Source organism: Trachinotus anak, unplaced genomic scaffold (assembly GCF_046630095.1).
Source record: "Trachinotus anak isolate AG129_WGS33_773 ecotype Australia unplaced genomic scaffold, CSIRO_AGI_Tana_v1 ptg000007l, whole genome shotgun sequence".
NCBI lineage: Eukaryota > Metazoa > Chordata > Actinopteri > Carangiformes > Carangidae > Trachinotus > Trachinotus anak.
The window spans coordinates 7,814,398-7,831,013 of record NW_027273858.1 but is presented as its reverse complement, the minus strand read 5'-3'; the positions used below and the strand labels follow the sequence as shown (position 1 = coordinate 7,831,013).

Here is a 16,616-nt window from a genome sequence, read left to right as displayed (position 1 = left end):
AATGTGTCACACATACATCCACTATTTATCTTTGACTTTTTCTGAGTGTGTGTGTGTGTGTGTGTGTGTGTGTGTGTGTGTGTGTGTGTGTGTGTGTGTGTGTGTGTGTGTGTGTGTGTGTGTGTGTGTAGGAGAAAGTGAAAGAGATTATCTTATCTTTAATTCAGATCTATTTTCAGTTTGAACTAAAACTCATCTAAGTAGATCAAATATCATCTCTGCTACACTTTTCTGTTTGAAAACCAGTTTAAAGACAGTAAAGCCACCAACTACCTGACACAGTAGTCTACTATTAATAGATCCCTGAGAATCATCTATTAATATATCATGTCAACAATGCCATGCAAAATTTATCACTTGTATCAATTGTACTTCCTGTTGTGTAGAAGCTATCAGGGCTAGAGAGGTTACATGTTTTAAGTTGTTTGTTTAGGTAACACTATGATCCAGAAAAGTTTTGTAGCAAGCTTATCTGAAACACTTATCTGTGAAGAAAGGCTTGTGGCAAAGACTTTTATTTTTATTTTTGCCTGCTACTAGTCAATGGTCACCTCTCTCTTTAAGGATGAAGGAATAAACAATTATTCTCTGTCGCATCTAATACAGACAGATCATCACAGATGTATCTATGTGCCCTGGAAATTATGTTTATAATGCTAATTTGTTTTGCCAGATATGTTTTGAGGAAAATGTCATATGTCATGGCCCACGTGCAAACACACAATTTGTGCTTTTAGTTTTTGGAACATTTTACAACACACATTAAAAATAAAACACAGTTGTACCTATGGGTCAATTTAAAACCATGATCACAAACTACTCTGCTCTAAATTGCTCATGAATGCAGCTGCTTTTAACTGTGTTTTCTCGTTGATAATTATTTTTGTGTGTATTTATTCTGTTTTAAGTGCACAATCACATCACTGAAAATTGAGGCCATAACCTCAGTGATTCTTTGAGATTTTAACCTGTAAAAACAGATTTTTTTTTTTTTGTAATTAACACACAGTTGCTCATTCACAATCCAGGAGTTAAGGAGCAACATTATGTTTGGAGTCGTGTTTCTGACTACCTAGCAACTGTAAGTAGATATTCAGTCTCTATTAGCTCTATTTTTGGTCTCCTTAAAAAAATAAACCTGGCAGTTTAGCCTCCATATGCTTCACTATATTCACCAGCTGGTGACAACTATGTGTGTCTGTTTGCTGCTGAGCTGAGCAGGTAGTTAACAGTGGGACTGTACAGCATTTTCACCATAAACAGCGCCAGCTGCACCCAAACTGTTGCTATGAGAGCAGTGAGAATGAACCAGAACAGTGAAGTTGAAAGTGGATGACTGAATAAGACACTTCTTTGAATCTCCATTATAGCAGCTTTCAAGTCAGGGAAAGGAAGTGGTTTTGGTAAAATGGTTCTAAATACATGTTGTGTCTCATGTATCAAGTCATTCACAAGAGACTTTTTCAATATTAAACCAAAATCACAATTTTTCCCTGTATAAAGAAGCATAAAGAAGTTTTACCTTGCTTCAGTGGCAGGTTATTGTGGAAAAGAAATGAAATACATCAGCAGTGAACATTTTGCTGACTATTCAATATGAGCACTTTGAATAATTCTATCGATAAACAAATACAATCCAGATGGCATTTATCTCAAATGCCTTCTGAAAAAGGAATTTACCAAAGTGCAACACTAAATGTTACTGTTATTGGAATACTTGATCTGAACACTATACCAGTAATCAAGAAAGCACTATCCATCTCTGCCAGGTTCCCACTCCCACAGGGAAAGCAGTGCAGGAGAGTCTAATGATGGGTGCTAGACTATGCATTTGTCCTCCTTTTCCTATGCCCGATTTAAAGCCTAAAGCAAGACAGGGCTAAGATAATGCTTCCCCAGACGCTAGCCGGAGTTATTGAGCTACTGCTGCTCATGTAATATATCTGCTTAGGCGATATTTATTACTACTATAACTAAAGAACAAAGAGCCAATAACCTTCATTTTACCCCTTTGTCCAACAAAGAGGACCCATTAGCTATTCCCCTCTGTACTGTGCTTACAGTATATTTTACAGGACCTGACCACATTGTTCAGTTGCCATTTAGTTTATTTGGTCATATTAATGTGAACAGCATCCTTGAGGTATAAATTACCATTAGCTCAGTATCTACAAGTCTTTCAGGGCAACATAAAAAAGATTATTGCAAAGTGTAGCTTACAGTGTAGATCTCTCTGCTGGGATGTCAGATGAAATTGTTGAAGCCATGATGCATTTTAAATTTATTTGGTTAAGTTTGGCTTCACCTTGTGGTAGTATCAAAAAAGACACAGTCACAAAGCTTGCATGTTAACATGCCAGCAGGTCTGGCTTCACAATTTACAAGAACTTGCTCAAGGTCAAAGTTAAGTAGAAACTCCTCCTACCCATCCATCCCCAGCCCTAAACCACTGCCACTTCACCTCTGGCCTTTCCTGTCCAGGGAACTGCTAGTTAGCAGAGACTCTTTAATCTTATTCTTATCTTTTCTCCAAATACTCCAACTTCATCCAATTTGAAGATCTGCACCTTCTTTTATACACATCTCCATCTCACCTGTAAAATAGACAGAAGTGAAAATTACCCTGCGTCACCACTGGTTATTTATGGGTTAAACAAGTGGGTGTGTGAAGTTGAAAGTGCAGGTAAATGGAACCGTGAGAAGAATAAGTGTGTGACTACGATGCCCTGTTCCTCCCCGTCATCGCTCACTGCACTCTGCTGCCTTTGGCCTTTTAAGCTCATTCTTTGAATCCAGGGCTTTTCTCCACTCCAAGATGCATTTGCTTGCACAGACACGTGTGTGTATGTGCATATGAGGCATTGTGTGCATGCATTAGTGATTGAATGTGCATAATACACAGTGTGCGCACATGTGCTGTCTGTTTGAATGCATGTCTACATGTGAGTAACTGATGCATTTACCTGATTTACCCACAGATTTATTTATTCATATTTATTTATGCACACACTACCGGTCAAAGGTTTTAGAATACCCTATATTTCCAGTTTTACTGAATTTTAAACAGCTCAGGTCCAGTGAATAACTTTACATAGTACAAAGGTAAGCAGTAAACTGCCAAAGGAAAAAAAGGTCACCAAGCGTTGAAAAATCATGTACATTTCATAGAAAACAGACCATATTTAGGGATTGCAGAAGTGGTTAAATGCACAATATGACATGGTGAAATAGCATGGGAGTAGTCTTCACCACCAGTTGCTGCTATTGCAGTCAACTTCTCCCAATTAGGATTCCTTTATTATTAATCATTCAATTAACAGAAGCCAAACTACCTGCAGAGGTCTCCTTCTCTCCAAAACAAATGGACACAGTGATTAAATGCAGTAAAAATACTGAAGCACTTTCTATTTAAAAATCTGTGTTTCTCTGATGTTGTCTGGGGGACACAGGGCATCTCGGAGGGGCTGCAAGTCAAGCTGCTGCTAACGTTTGCCTGTCTCAGAGCATGATTTGCTGGGATAATCAAAGAACAACTGTGTTGAGTAAGATCAACAAGATCATTCACTTCACTCACCGCCATTGTACAATATCTGCACCATGCAGCTCCAAAGTAGAATTATTTTAGCCAATTATTTCAGGACTTTTACTATACAGACCTCAGATAAAATACAGTGGTCCAGATCTTGATGATCTCAGTGGTTGGTATGGCCATGGATGAACTGGGCAGAAGGTAAAATGGAAGCAACCTACAAGTGCAACACATGACACAATGTAAATTTCAGTAACAAAAAAAATGCAAAAATGGAGGTGTTATAAAACTTTTTACTATACTAATAATAATAAATTTTATTTATAAGGGCCTTTCAAGACACCTAAGCACACTGCACGAATCGAAAAAGACATTCAGAACCTAAAAGAGATTTTAAGTGTAAATGTGTGAGAACAGTAGCATCTTCTTGCATGTAATACAGTATATCTACTGTATGTAACCATTTGTTCTGGTGTGTACGTGTACTTGTTAAAAATATCACTCATAGGTGAAAGTGAAATGTAATAAGCTATTCAGTCACTTCCCCTACTGTACCTTTAGCTTTGTGAGCTCAAGTACGATAGTACAGGGAAATTTTAATTGCCTCCCTTTATGTTTGCACAGTAAACCGTTTCTAAGAGCAACTCAAGTTTAAGTGTGAGGTTAGGCATTAAAATTTGCAGCAGCTGTAGGTTTTTGGGTTATCCAAAGATTTAAAAATGAGTGCAGTGTTTGGGATTAGAGAACTCGGACAGACTGTAAAATAAAAAATGGGTCCCCATAAAGGTAGGAAAAAATAAACATGTTAACACAAAGGGGTTGGGGGTGTTTGAGCAAGTACGCATGTTTCAGCGTTCTAAAACATCTTCCATCCATATTCTGATGCACGTGTCAGCCTCGGGGTATTTATATGGTGTTTATATTGAGTTTATAGCTCAGCATATCAGGGATTCATATAGTGCATTGCATGTGAAGTGCTTCTATGTGTCAGAGGGAAAATACATAATCAGTAGTTTATCAAAAAGGCCATGATGGTGCAAAGGAATACACCAGGGGTGTGGGTGTGTTTCTGATGGCTGCAGTATTTCAGACTATAATCAAATTAGTTGAGAGGTGACTGACAAATATTTTCCCTATGCCTTCTGCATTAAGATACCGTCCTTATCTGAGTCAAGTCATAATTTCTCCCTACACAGTCCAGTGTCATATGGGACTGAAGTTGTTTAATAATATTTATCTTTTTATCAGTCTGCAAGTCACCGCATTGCCCTCAGATGTGGCCTCGCTGTTGATGAGGTTAAAACTGTCAAACAGTTTTGGTGCTCTTTGGCTCTGTCTCCCCCTAAGGCCAGTCATTATGCCCATTTTGTCGCCTGTCTTTTCTAGTGTGCTGTCTTGCCGAGTCCCAGTAGCAAATTGCTTAAAAACACCAAAGAAAGAGGACATGAGGAGAGGGAGTCTGTGGCCTGAAGAACTCTATTTGGGGTTATGATAACACTACACAGGGTTATTATTATCATCATCATCATTCCTGATTAGAAATGCGATCTTCAAAGAGCCCGACAAGAGGATTTGACAAAAGAGGTGCCAGGGGACAAAGATCTGCCCCTGAATAAAACAGTGAAGGCTTCGCTAAGTGTGAGTGTGTATGTGTGTGTAGGAGAGGTTGTGGGGATCTATGTCTAACAGTATTCCTCGCTACAGGACGCTCAGAAAGCTGTGATACAGTGACTCTGGAGGCAACTCAGGCACAATGTGTCACAGTTACCCCTGTTGGTGCAGTGTAGCGCTGCTGCACAGCAGAATCATGTCAGTGTAGTTAGGGACCAAAGCAGTGTCGTAACCTTGAAAATAACTGGGATTACACACGGTCCCTGCCAGATGCCAGAATAGTTTTAGATGCTGTCTTGTTTCTTCACTCATATTTTGTAGTGGCAGACACTGTAAAAAGACTAAGAGTCAACAGCTATTGTACAGACTCTCCAAGGCTGCATTTAGGCACAGCGGTACTGTGGTATGTTTACCATGTTAACCATCTTTTAGATTGCTAACATTTGCTAATTAGCAATTAACACAAAGAACAACTTAGGCTGAGGTTAATGTCTTTAGTTTTTGAGGAATTTGATCATAAGGATGAAAAGTACATGATCAAAAGTCATCACCAAGTCAAATTGTTGAGAGATATTTCAGTTTGGACCAGTGGTGAACTGACTAACAGTAGCATAGCTAAAAACAATGCATCATCTCACTGAAGATAAAACTGTCGAGTTTAATAAGCATGTTTTGCAAATATTTTAAAATGCATCCATATGTAATTGTTTAGCAAAATTATTTGAAAAATATCTGGTGTTTTGTTTTAATGGGCTTTATGTCTTCTACACTTCTCTTTTCTTGACACCTCCCACAGTCTTTCTTTCATGTGTTGATGAGCTTCATTATTTCATATTTCAAAATCTAAGTTTCTACCCTCTGATCTCAAACAAGACTCCATTTTTGTTTTTAGTTTGACATTTCAAAAGACTCCACAAAGGAGATTTACAAGCAGAAGTTTGCTTCATAACTCAGAAAACAGAAAACAGATTTAGACCACTTTTTCTATAATGTGCAACCTTGAATGTATGACTTTGTTAATAAAGTCTAATCTGTTAGGAACATATTGGTGCACAACTGATTTCATCATGTAAATCTAACAGATAAAAGGGTCTTCTGAATACTAAAATACAAATGAAATATTAAACTATGGTCTCTAAACAACACTCTACAAAGCTGTAGAGATGTTGTGATGTGTACATTTTATCTGGATTTTAATGTTGATCACCTTTCAGCAAAATTTAAACAAAACTAAATTAAAAAAAAAAATTAAATTAAAATGTTCAATTTTCAATCTTCAATAATAGTTAATGAATGTTTTGAATTAATCAAGTCATTATATATTTTCAGTGCAGACAATGGTGTGATTGAATTAGCACAGGCAAACTCTCATATTAAAATGCACCACCACACCATTCTTATTTACATAATTAGAATATGCAAGCAAAGCCTTCATCCCATCTTTCTGTAACTACATTCGTGAGCTGCTACAAATGTTTGATTAGGATATTGGAGTACATTATCAAACATACAAGGAGGATTTGAGGGAGATTATCCTACAGCTCAATAGAAAAGTTACAAACATTCAACTTTGAGGTCAAACTGTTGCAACAGTGTTTGTAATGTCTCACCTACAAACAAAGAGACAAAGTGGATCACAGGTGACCTCAAGGGGTACTTTTACATGTCAGGGTACTTCTGCAGTTGCCAGGTGAGATCTGGAAAGACTGAGCAGCAGCTCATATCATTTGACAAAATAAAAATTATGATTTGAATCATAACAAAGGTTGGAAACTACTGATCTAGTGGGTAAAGAAATCTAAAGACAACAAATCAACAAGCTGAAGCTTTTGGGAGCAAGAAACTCAATGTCTCCCAGCTGTAGGGATGATCCTCTGAAGCCGATTGATCCCTGACCTCCCTGTGGACCAGGGGACAAGAGAAAAAAGGATTCTCCCTTCAGGAAGTCAACTCGTGATTGCAGAAACACACGCTGTCCCCATGTAATGCGCTCTGCTTTGGAGCACACATCAGTCACACACCGCTCAGTTCATTATTCTGCCTGTAGGGAGACTCCCGTGGGGGACCAGTTTCATCACAATCCACGCAAACCATCCACACCTCCCCTCACAGATGACCGAGTTCTGGTTTTAAAAAGGAGACAATAAAGAAAAAAAAAAAAAAAGAGAATCCCACATTTCTCTTTTTGTACCACTTCCCCTTGTCCATCTCCTATTGGTATGAATTACATTTCAAAAGAGCTGCTGATTTATTTTTAGTCATGAGACATACTCATACTCATCCCTACAAGCTTTGTTAATAGAGATTCTGGCTCCACTGTAAGTGCCTGCCTGGGGATTGCTTTCTAGATTTAGTTTGGCCCTCACCTAATCTTCTCTGCACTGTTTCTTCCCATCACATCATTCTTGCTCTATTTCTCCTCATCTCTGTCTTCCTGTCTCTCTGTTTCTCTGACAGTGACTTCCTCTCTTTTTTTTGTGTGCGCGCTCCTTAGAAGCAGCCAGCAGAGGAGGAGTGTAGCAGGTCTGTATGATTATCCATCCAGGGAAAGGCAGTGAGCTTTGTTCACTCACTCTCTAACTCAGCCCACAGCCAGTTTGCCTATCTGTGATTAAATTCATCAACAGCCTCCCCCTCTCACGCACACAGACACATGAATCCCCCCAGAGAGTCACCATCAGAGGTCTGCCTCTCTATTAGAGATAGCTTCACAGACGGAAACCTCCTTTACACTGAGTTCAGTGAACGTCTACACGTTGCCCATTTAAGCTTACATTCTCATCTCTTCCACTGTAAAAGCAGAGGTTGTAGTGTTGTGCTTTGACCATAAACATCACATGAATTCAGCTTTTTTTTTTTTTAAATTTATGCAAACTTGCAGACTGTGTTGCCCAATAGGCTATTACAAACCAAATTGATATTATGCAAATACAGACAAAAAATGAGCACAGGGGATGAGAGTTGTACTATTGGGATGGTCCAAGGCTGCCAGCAGTATGAATTTATTGTGTCCTGGCATGTGGAGCTGTAGGAAGCAACAGCAGGGGGGGGGTTTATCCCTCTCGGTGCAGCCTGGAGCTCTGCTGGAGTTTTAGATCTGGTGATTAGGCTGTGAGGTCGAGCTACTCAGCGGAAATCTCCTCTGAATTCGGAGGAAGCGCTGAAGGCATGTTCTTCACTGCATCAGAACAGGAGGAAAAAAAAAGTTCTTTTTTTTTTTTTTTTTTTTTAGATGCAGGCTCAGATACAGCTGGCCAGTACACAAAAGATGAGATGACTTCAAGGTTCTTTGATTTGAATCCAGTCTCTCATTGCGAGACGTCTGATTGAACACTTTACAGAAGGGCTGATGCCTTTTACACAGGTCTAAGAGTTTTTTGCCTTGACTGAACTTTGTCTCCGTGTATCTATGTTTCAGCATCTGTCTACAACCTTGAATGTCTCATTTTTTTTATTTAGTTCATTCATTTTTTATTTGAGTTCTGCAACAAAGAATGATTTGTAACACACACACACACACACACATTGAGAGAATATATATATAAATATAAATATAAATAAATAAATAAATAAATAAATAAATAAATAAAGCAACCACACGCCAATTTGTAATATTACTCACAACCCCCATGAAAATAACTGGTTGATATGCAAATTCCCTGGATTCTCATACTGCAGAGGAAGACATGCCCAAGGCTGTATTTCCACCTAAGGCACTGCATTATTCACAGGATAATTCTCTGTGGGTTTTGGTGAACAGCATGAAAACACCCTTCCATCCTGGACAGATAAGGTATAAATCTGACATGATACACTTATCCCTCAGGTCTGGCTGCCCTGTCTGTAAAGAAAACACTCTGTTCTCTCAACCAATGTTACAGGCTGATGTTCATGTGTGAAAGCAAGTACTGTGCAAATGTTTTACAGCATGAACACATGGATATTGAAATCAATAAAATACTTGTTTCTTCTCTCAGCACTTGTTTGTGCTGAAAGTGAAAGTGTAAGATATTCCTGAGGCAAATATATTTGGATGATGCCTTCCATGCTACCCCCACCCCGCCTCTAAACACCAGGGACCAGGGCCTTTCCTGCAGCTGTAAATTAGTTGTGAGGCAAACTGCAGCTCAGACCAGGTGCTAAATGGGGCCTGGTGTTTATATTCAAAGACCTTTTTGGACAAAGCAGGGATAAGTGCTTCTTAAGGGCATGAGAGAGTGACACTGGAGATTCCACAGGCCCCTCTCGCAGCAGAGGGCTGCTGTCCCGCATTGACGGGTGCTTAACCTCTAGCACTCTCTTTCAGCCTACCTGGATATAAATACAGAGGAATATCAAGATGGGATTAAAAAGGAAAGGAAATCCGACATCACTTTTAGATTGACACACTGAGGATAGAACTGCCACACTGAAATGTTGAAGACATAAGCTTTTCACAGCTACATATCCTTCACAGTGAGACTCCCTTCACATATCTTAAAGCCCCCTCCTTCTGACTGCCTCTTCACCATGCTGCTCCATAGACTCTTGCAAGAAAACATGTGTAAGCGTGACGTTTCCTTACTTTATTTTTCTTTTCATGTGTATATTTGTACTCTTACCGATTTACTATTGTTTTTTTATAGTTGAATTCTGCCAATTCTAAGTGTGCTAAACGTATAATATTAATATTTAATATGTGATGTTTGGTCTCATTATAGTCACCAGGGCATCAGGGCAAGAGTTCTTTATTCAATACGATTACTTAACAAAATGCAGTTATTTGGGAACTAGTCTTAAAAGCTACCTGGCTTCTGCTGGACAATGTGACCAGAGGGGACGTGACTATTGATTCTTTTACTGATTTCCATGTTACCAGTGCTAGGTGTCCCGTTCTGCCTCTGTGTTGCTGCACCGCCAATCCTCCACTGCTGGATCATCACCCTCACTCACTTACTTACACTAGACACCGTCATGCTGAATCAGCTGTTCCACAGACATACACATACCTCTTTCTGCTAACTGGGTGAATTCAGAAATTACAATTGGCTTCTCTATCCAGAGTTGATTCTAAATTTACCTCTGCTTTACCAGTAGCGCCCAGTAAAGGTCACATTAATTTGGTTTATTCCCCTGTTGTAATATTTTCTTCACTGTAGTACCATTGTTGTGTTGTTGTTGTGTCAATCTTAGTAGTGCGTTGTAATAATGCTTTTAAGTTTAAAGTTGTTGCCTTTGTTTTCTGTAACTTACTTTCAGTCACTGTGTGTATCCAGTTCCCATGTTGCTTGTTCTATCTAAGCTTAAAGTTATTTTGTGCGTCATAGACACTCTTGACTCATCACCAAGAGAAACTGTTAGTTTTGTTATCATTTGTCAAATAATGAAAATGGATCCAAAATCCTGATTAACGCCATATTTCCCCAAATTGAGTTAATTTTCCCTACATATGTTTGCTGTGTATAAACATTTGATTCATTTAGGGATCTAAAGGGAACAAAAATTCTCTTTTCATTAATTATAGTCTTTATATTGCTCACATGTTAATTTGTCTTTTGCTCAGCATGGTTGTTTTCATAGTGACATGATAAATGGCAATTGGATAGTGGAAGAGAGGCAGTGTGTATTGAATACATTGAAAAGATCTATGCACCACTATACACCAAACACAATGCCAGTGTTCTCAACAGAGATGTGAAAGGAGGGGTGTCTCTTGTTTAACAAATCACATAGCCACCCTCTAAAAGAAACCAAGCACTGCACATGCTGCATCAGGAATCACCGCAAGAGATTAGAGACGTGTTAATATATTGTGACACATGCACATACCTAAGTGAAAACCGTTCATTATTGCTGAAACATTCAGAGTGTTAGTATGACTTTGTGTTAGAGCATTAAACTTTGTGCAGCGTTTGACCAGATATGTGGATGTCAGAGAGTACGCAGGATTTGAACCCTCTCAAGGCTTTTTTCATACAATGACTTCTGTCACTTTTCACCAACACCTGCAACACCATGAATGCCTTTGAGGAAAGAAAGTATGTGCCTTTGTCCCCCATGTCTACAGCTGTCCTTCCCAACTCGGTCAGCCTTTCAACAATTTGGAACAACCTTTACAGTGGAAGGATGGCACTTCAAACACACTACTTTCTTTCAAACTTACCCTGGCCTTAAAACTTAATTTGTATGTCTGTGGGGTTCCACTTTACAGCTACAGAGAAGAGTCAAAGCCTATGCCTGCAGTGGCTACAGAGGTACTGTGTAATGACTGCAAGATATGCGGTTGGTCAGCTTGTGTTCCCTTACACAAGTCTGTGATGCTGGCAAAGACTGTGGAGAGTGCAGAGAACATTTTCAGGAGAAGACGTCTGCTATTACACATCTATCAGACATCTCCACTGCAAACTCTCTGCTCACCACGATCGCTGCTCTCTATCACAATGAATGAAAGAACAACAACTGCACAGAATATTTTCATGCTCCGTGCTGAGGCAAAGCAGAGCTCAATGCCATCTCAAGTATCACAGAGTGAATGAAAGAATCTACACAGAGGGAGTGTGTGAAAAATAAAGTACACTCCCTGATCACATATAACGGTCTAGTATTATGATTGTGATATCAACAACAACAACAACAAAACCTACACAATGCCATGGATCACACACCTTGTATCAAACATAAATCCTGGTTCAATCAATAAAATTGATGGTGGATTGACAGTAAATTTTCACCAATTTTGATAACTGACCAGTCATGAGTGATTCCTCAGTATATCAGTAAACAAGTATATGGCTGAACTGTCTATGGTCAATGTGTGAACTGTTGTGGTCTGGCCAAAAAAGCCAAACATTTACGGCTTGTTAAAGAGGATTTAATGCTTCATTCAAGTGAGAAAATATTCTAAATAGAATATGTTCAGATTTTGCACTGTTGGCTAGACAAGCCTCACACTTTGAAGAAGCCTCTTTGGGCCTTGGGGGCATTTTCTAAGGGCAACAAGTAAATTATGTGATTTTGCACAAAAAAAAAAAAAAAAAAAAAGAATTATACTGTTATTATAGACGATCAGGTTGTTTTTTTATGTAACTACCTTGAACTCAGCACAGTCTGTCCGTCCTGCATTTTTCCTCAACAGCAACAAACTCATTTTTGATTAAAATACATCCATCACTACCTTTCAACATTCAACAGTACATTCATCTATGTGAGGACACAACCTGAGCACTTTAAGGTCTGTCTGTATTTTTTTTAAACCAGAAAGTTCCTGCATTTACACAAAGACCAAATACAATTAGATTTCCCTTTTGTTTTGTTGCCTACAACGCCATCAATGTAAAAACAGTCCATAAGAGAAATATGGGTTAACAATGCAAAGACTAAGAGATTAATTGGTTAATGATAAAATAATTGACAGACTGTCAACAAAAATAATTGTTAGTCACAGCTCTACTGTTAGTGATGCAGAATTCTTTAATTTAGGTGTCTAATCTTATGAATAATTGCCACTATTAAATTTCTCATTAGTCTCAAAGTTTACATAGCCCTGTTCCTATTATTGAACATCTCAAGTACTTGATAATTACAGTTCTCTTTCTCTATACAAACAAGGAAAAAAATTATAGTGAGGTACAGTACACTACAGCAACACACTGTCACGGAAACGTAAAAATGCGTATGCAGCAGTGCCTTGTGGAATCTGACTGGCTGTCCTGATGACCCCATAGATCATCTGTGCAAGCAGCTCATTACAACCTCTGGTAGGCAATCTCTGGTGATTGGTGTAATTATGACGGGAGCAAAGGAGGAAGTCAACTGACGTTGTATTTTGAGCAACACAGTCTGTGTATGGAACACAGGACTTTCACACAAGAGACTGCTGTTTGTTTCTTGTTTAAAACCAATAGTCTGTGTTGTTTCTTTTGTCCCTGACCGTTCCACAGCCTGAACAACAATGTACTTATTTTAACCCAAACCACAAACTTTCCTAAACCTAACCAAGCAGTTTTTGTGCCTAAACTGAACCATTATGGGTTGTACCGGTTTAGAAAAAAAAACCTACATGGTTGTTAGGTTGGAGAACTGGTTGTGTGATAGCAATGTGCCTACCATCTGATTCCTTCCAGTGCAATGAACATGTTTTTTCTTTACGTCTACCATAAACGTAACCACTGTTTACACCCCAAGCATTACTGGATCTATTTTCAGGTATGATAGGCAAGCTAGAGGACTTCTATGTCAAGAAAATTAGCTGCTTTTAATCTAGCATTTCCTTCGAGGTGCTGCTTCTGAAGCAGTTCCTGTAAAGTGCCTCCAGCACAGCATTTAAGCACTTCACTGGGAATTCTTTAATTGCATCACTCGGCAATCATGACACACACTGATCCCCCTGGGAAGATGAGTGTTTCTTTCCATTTGTGTCAATCAAATTTGCTGCGCTTAACCCCTGTCACATGTCACTCATCCAATTAAACACAGTAAGTAATGAGGAATGCCAACAGAGGAACTCTCACAGGGTGTAACGGGCCAGCTGTATTGATTTTCAATAACAATTCAGTAATTTGTGCGTTTTAGCTAGGAAAACTGGATATGTAATCATTTCAATACCTGTACTGTACATGTATACATAGTCAGTATGTACATAATCAAATTTCATCAATTGAAACATGTTATGAGGTTTCCATCTAATGTGAGATGAAGATTTCATACTTCCACTTGTCACTTAATAAGTTAATTAATTAAGTTTCATTTTTTACATCCTGTCTTATTTATTCTATTATGCAGTCTGTAAAGCACTTTGTATTGCTGCTAAGTATGAAACATGCTCCATTGAGAAACTGCCTTAATCTTGCATTAAAAAAGGGAAAAACCGTTTGGTGTAAAACCCACAGCAAAACTCTGGGGCTCAACGAGGGAAATGTGCACATCAAGGTTTCCAGGAAAACTGTGCAAACTCCACCTGCTGATTAAGAAGTGGTGTTTCCACAGTAAAGAATGAAGTATGAGGCCCAACCACTGAAATATGTATTAAAACTGAAAATAACCCTCTGAGGTAGCAGAGAGTCAGTGAGTATAAATTGAATATTTAACTGGCCTTGTACAAAACAAAGGCTGACAAAATATGCCTCAAACTCAGATATGAATCAATTCAATAAATATTAAATTTGTATCATAACTGAGTTCATGTCTAAGAATTACCACAAGACATCAGGGCTGATTAGAAATGACTTAGGGTAAGTGCAACTTCTTGATAAAACTATTGTCTTTCTAGGAAGCTGGTTCAAATAATGTATCTCTCCTCATTTGAAGGTCTCCAGTCTCCCCTGCCATTCTTAAATTTGCTAACTCCAGTGTCTCCTCCCAGCACTCATCTGTCTTTACCTACTTACAGCAACTGTTGCTAGGTAACAGTTCAGACCTGCATGTGCATATTAAGTTTTATATTAAAACAATGTTCAGTGGTCAACAAAATAATAATTAAATGAAGCATCATGGAAAAGTACTACTGAAATTCTGTTTGTAAGGCAAGTTGCTTTCCCCAGTTCAATATTTTAATATGTTGACAAAAAATTAAACTGTAATGCATTACACTACTTTATCAGTAAGAGGAGTAATTTAATCAGACTAATGCATTATTTAGTAATGAATTAGTCATGTTAAGTATCAGTCTTCAGGGTGATCAGTCTCCCTTTTGCCTTACATGACCCAGAAACCCGTGACTGAACTGCTCACAGTAAATATTCTGCTTTGTAACCAAAACCTACAGGGGATTTCTAATTAGGTAAGGAAACAGCACAACACAGAGAGTAGAAGACGGGATGCAGAAGGAGGGTAGTGGAGGAAGCGTGGAGGATGGGGCTGATTGGGGAATGAAGAGAGAGGAAGTAAATAACTGGAGAGAGGTGGGAAGAGAGAGGTGAGACGGAAGGGAAGACAACAGGAAGACTGGGAATTTATCAATTAATCATAACACAACGGCTACTACAGACAGCCTTAGGAATAGCACGCAGGGAAGGGGTTTCAATGATGTGAGGAGAAGTAGAGTGGGACAAACAGAAACACAGAAAGAAACAAGAAGTAGATGTACATTTGCACATGGATGGGTTTTCACATCAAGAGATTGGATAGAGAAATTTGCACATAAAAAGACCAACAATGAAACTGGATTGAGGGAATGATGGTCGGGGAATAAAAAATCCCCACACAGGCCTCTTAAGCATGATCCGAGAAGGCAGCATGGCCACGTTCCAGCCATCTTGTGCCTACATACCTGCCTGTCAACCTGCCAGCTCTGCATATCCCGTGGATGATGTTCCAGAGGGGCCAGGCTCCGTGCCGACACATTCCAACACAGGGGCCCTTTGAGTAGGCATGAGACGGTGGTTATGTGGCCAGGGACCAGTCTGGGTCAGCCAGCACTGCAGAGCTAATACGTGCCTAGACTTTTACCACAAAGCCCCACAGGCCCCACAGTCAATGAGCCCAGAGATTGCTGTGCCTCTTTCACTTTGGGAGCTCAGGATCTGAGAGTGAGAGTGCAGGGGCGAAGCCACAGTGCCTTGGAATGAGAAGTAAAACAAACAGACGTTTTAGTGGAGGATACAGCTGGCTGCTTCCTCACCTTGCAAGCCTCTGATGTATATTCAACATTAACAGAACCATGGCACAGTACCACATACTGTATCCTCTCGCCTGTCAGCCCTGGCTAAAATTTATTTTAAATACAACGTGAAGCTGAAATCAGAGTGTTTCAACAGGATTCCTCTCTCTGTACCTATTTGCAATTCACACAGGCAGTGTGGTCCTCCTCCAAATCATACTTGCAAATGATGCATGGGAGTGTTGGTAAGTGGGTTCACAGGGATGTTGGGATATAAGCTAGAGACCACCCGGCCAACCACATCAAAACCAGTGTTTCAGGAAATACTCCATTGAGAAAAACATTGCAGAGCGAGTTTACTCAAGGCAGTTAAGTGACTGTTGAAGTGGCAGTGCTGTCCAAGTGACAGATAAAGATGTGTAACGTTTTTACTGTTTGAATCTAATAAATGCAGAGAGCCAAAGTCCTGCTTTCTACCCTCAGCTAGTTACTGTTGATGATACTCCCTCCATTTTTAGATTAGAAAGATTTAAAGATAAGAAACACTTTGAATAACACAAGCACACATACCTCATTCCATGTCTTTTAAAGCCAGTGCAGATCTGTGGCCTGATCGCGCAGGCGTTTTCATTTAACCTGAGCAGGTGTCCAATCAGCCGAACACCTGCGTGAATGTGCAACAAGTTTAAATGTACTGACACAACTGAATGAAAAGACAGGAAATAATTCAAATCAAAAAGGCAAAAAAAAAAAAAAAGAATCTTTTTTTTTTTTCCATTTTACCCTTTCAAATAACAATTGATGAGTGTATTCAATAATTCAAGAATTTAATTTCAATAAAATTCAATAAAATATAAATATCACCTTTGCATGGTTTGTCCAAACTTGTTCTGGAGTGAG

At 39.1% G+C, this 16,616-nt stretch overlaps 1 long non-coding RNA gene across 2 annotated transcripts; it reads right to left on the bottom strand.

Annotated features, from left to right (window-relative positions):
* Positions 1 to 2,713: 2,713 nt before the first annotated feature.
* On the bottom strand, positions 2,714 to 16,390 carry LOC139622432 (uncharacterized). Of its 2 annotated transcripts, none has more exons than XR_011691252.1 (3): positions 16,287 to 16,390; positions 15,387 to 15,674; positions 2,714 to 3,746 (listed from the first exon to the last, which is right to left on the bottom strand). It is a non-coding gene; the product is annotated as an uncharacterized lncRNA (long non-coding RNA). The 2 variants fall into 2 exon arrangements; XR_011691251.1 differs by lacking the exon at positions 2,714 to 3,746 and adding an exon at positions 8,002 to 8,318.
* Between the last annotated feature and the right edge of the window lie 226 nt (positions 16,391 to 16,616).